The sequence below is a fragment of the Oncorhynchus tshawytscha genome, linkage group LG17, assembly GCF_018296145.1.
Source record: "Oncorhynchus tshawytscha isolate Ot180627B linkage group LG17, Otsh_v2.0, whole genome shotgun sequence".
In the NCBI taxonomy this organism is placed as follows: Eukaryota; Metazoa; Chordata; class Actinopteri; order Salmoniformes; family Salmonidae; genus Oncorhynchus; species Oncorhynchus tshawytscha.
Window position 1 is genome coordinate 8,379,149 of NC_056445.1, and position 3,167 is coordinate 8,382,315.

General features: G+C 42.0%; 1 long non-coding RNA gene across 2 annotated transcripts; it reads left to right on the forward strand.

Moving 5' to 3' along the window:
• The first annotated feature begins 1,029 nt into the window (after positions 1-1,029).
• On the forward strand, positions 1,030-2,938 carry LOC121839758. Of its 2 annotated transcripts, none has more exons than XR_006079189.1 (5): positions 1,030-1,151; positions 1,243-1,375; positions 1,496-1,546; positions 1,647-1,921; positions 2,126-2,938. It is a non-coding gene; the product is annotated as an uncharacterized LOC121839758 (long non-coding RNA). The 2 variants fall into 2 exon arrangements; XR_006079190.1 differs by having other exon boundaries at positions 1,719-1,921.
• The last annotated feature ends 229 nt before the right edge of the window (positions 2,939-3,167 follow it).

Genomic DNA, 3,167 nt, shown 5'->3' on the forward strand with positions numbered 1-3,167 from the left:
CTGAATCTGCAATAGGTAAGCAGCTTGGTTTGAAGAAATCAACTGTGGGAGCAATTATTAGGAAATGGAAGACATACAAAACCACTGATAATCTCCCTCGATCTGGGGCTCCACGCAAGATCTCACCCCGTGGGGTCAAAATGATCACAAGAACGGTGAGCAAAAATCCCAGATCCACACGGGGGGACCTAGTGAATGACCTGCAGAGAGCTGGGACCAAAGTAACAAAGCCTACCATCAGTAACACACTATGCCGCCAGGGACTCAAAGAGAGCATTTGGAGAGCATTTGGATGATCCAGAAGAAGATTGGGAGAATGTCATATGGTCAGATGAAACCAAAATATAACTTTTTGGTAAAAACTCAACTCGTTCTTGTTTGGAGGACAAAGAATGCTGAGTTGCATCCAAAGAACACCATACCTACTGTGAAGCATGGGGGTGGAAACATCATGCTTTGGGGCTGTTTTTCTGCAAAGGGACCAGGACGACTGATCCGTGTAAAGGAAAGAATGAATGGGGCCATGTATCATGAGATTTTGAGTGAAAACCTCCTTCCATCAGCAAGGGCATTGAAGATGAAACGTGGCTGGGTCTTTCAGCATTACAATGATCCCAAACGCACCACCTGGGCAACGAAGGAGTGGCTTCGTAAGAAGCATTTCAAGATCCTGGAGTGGCCTAGCCAGTCTCCAGATCTCAACCCCATAGAAAATCTTTGGAGGGAGTTGAAAGTCCGTGTTGCCCAACAACAGCCCCAAAACATCACTGCTCTAGAGGAGATCTGCGTGGAGGGATGGGCCAAAATACCAGCAACAGTGTGTGAAAACCTTGTGAAGACTTACAGAAAACGTTTGACCTCTGTCATTGCCAACAAAGGGTATCTAACAAAGTATTGAGATAAACATTTGTTATTGACCAAATACTTATTTTCCACCATCATTTGCAAATAATTCATTAAAAATCCTACAATGTGATTTTCTGTAATTTTTTCCTCATTTTGTCTGTCATAGTTGAAGTGTACCTATGATGAAAATGACAGGCCTCTCTCATCTTTTTAAGTGGGAGAACTTGCACAATTGGTGGCTGACTAAATACTTTTTTCATACTTCATTCATAGTAAACCAGATTGCTGCAAAGAATAAAACAATGGTGAGTTCAGACAGACATCTATAGATTATGGATACATACTAATAACATTGAAAAAGGATCCCACCCACAACAATAACTTGGTTTATTCTAGATCAGCCAAAGATAACTCGCATCACTGATGATAAGCGAGGACCGAAGTCAATGAAGGAGGGGCCCCTGAAGTTACCCATGAGCCCTTGCTCCCCATCACGTCTTTCCCTTGTGGAGAGCCAGCCTTTGTACAGGTATGGCTATATATCTATATATCAAGAAATTATATAATCATTCTAGGAGGAAAAGTGAAACAGTAGCTCATCTAAGTATTTGCAATAACGGTACTGTACTACTGATGTATTTGTGTCCAGGCTGCTAGAAAGAGAAAGCACTGCATTCCTGATGGATTCAAGTGTAGACAGGTCAGTCATGTTTACTCACACTGATTTGTCTTTTCTGACAACACAAATACATCACCTCACATCACTAGTGCTCTTTTTTACCATATTTCTGAACTTACAGATACAGTCAGCTTTCTGGAAATGATGACTCAACCTTGTGACATTTGGCTGGTTCATTGATTGTTGCTCTCAGCTCTCACCAGTGCTGGAATCAAACATGTCAGACACCAGTACGTCAGACTACCAGCAACACATCCAGGATAAGGGGCTCACCCTTCGTCAGTCTACTCCTTAGGGGCAGGCCTGCTCTCCCTCCAGCAGAGAGCACAGGTCCAGCCACAGCCACACTGCTCCCCTAGACCTCCCTGGGATATCTCCACCTCAGAGCAACCACAGGTATTCATTCAAACACTTTCATAGTAACAGTATTCTTTCATTTGGAATGGATTTAACCTCACCTCTACCCCGCAAACACATGAAACAAAGACAAATGAGTGTGCATTCATTCCACTGTATTAACAGTCTTGTGAAGTAAAGAAAAAGTATAACTGAAACCTAATAGATATTTGATTTTGTAGTTTATACCTTTCTCTCAACCAGGAGGGAGGAGAGAGTGTGCCTCGTGGTCCACAGTACCAAGTGGACCCAAACAGCAGCTGAGCATGACCCCCCTCAGTATCCAAAGTATGGTTTGGAGGCACAGTGCCTGAGTGAGTACTGAACTGAAATATCAAAGATGTGTTTTTACCTGATATGCAGCAAATCATTTTCTTTATCCGTCTTCTGTTCATACATTATTGAGATTGACAACCCCCCGAACTGATATTCATTTTTTCCTGATTTCCATTGCTGTATCGATTACATCTGTGAAGATAGAGGTATTAGTTGATATTTCCATAACTTGTGCACTGACTAATGGGGTATGCATCGGCCTACCCAGTAGCACAGAGACCAGAGACCATGCCATGCACATAGTGGGGTTCTCTATCAACCAATCTGAGGGCAAAGACCACACCTTGAAGTTCTCTCTCAAAAATCATACAATGGAGTTCTCCGTCAACCAAATAGAGAGTGAAGAGCAACACAACGAAGCACTCTTCGGGGCCTTGCAGTAATGAGGATTATGGAAGTGAAGGTACCTGTGCATCCCAAATGGCACCCCATGCCCTAAATAGTGCACTACTTTTGAACAGGTTGCATAGGGCTCTGGTCAGAAGTATAGCACTTTGTAGGTAATAAGGTACCATTTGCTACGCAGGCACTGTCCAGTGTGCATTATGTAGGCTATTAATAATTTCCCTTCACTAAAAACTATGATACATGTTTTTGGAGAAAGTTTGCCAATCTCTCTTTACTGACATACAGGACCAGTCAAAAGTTAGGACACACCTACTCATTCCATGGTTTTTCTTTATTTTTACACTGTACAATAATAGTGAAGACATCAAAACTATGAAATAACACATATGGTTTGATTTGATTTGAAAAATATGGAATCATGTAGTAACCAAAAAAAGTGTTAAACATATATTTGAGATTCTTCAAAGGAGCCACCCTTTGCCTTCACGACAGCGTTGCACACTCTTGGTATTCTCTCAACCAGCTTCACCATATGTGTTATTTCATAGTTTTGATGTCTACA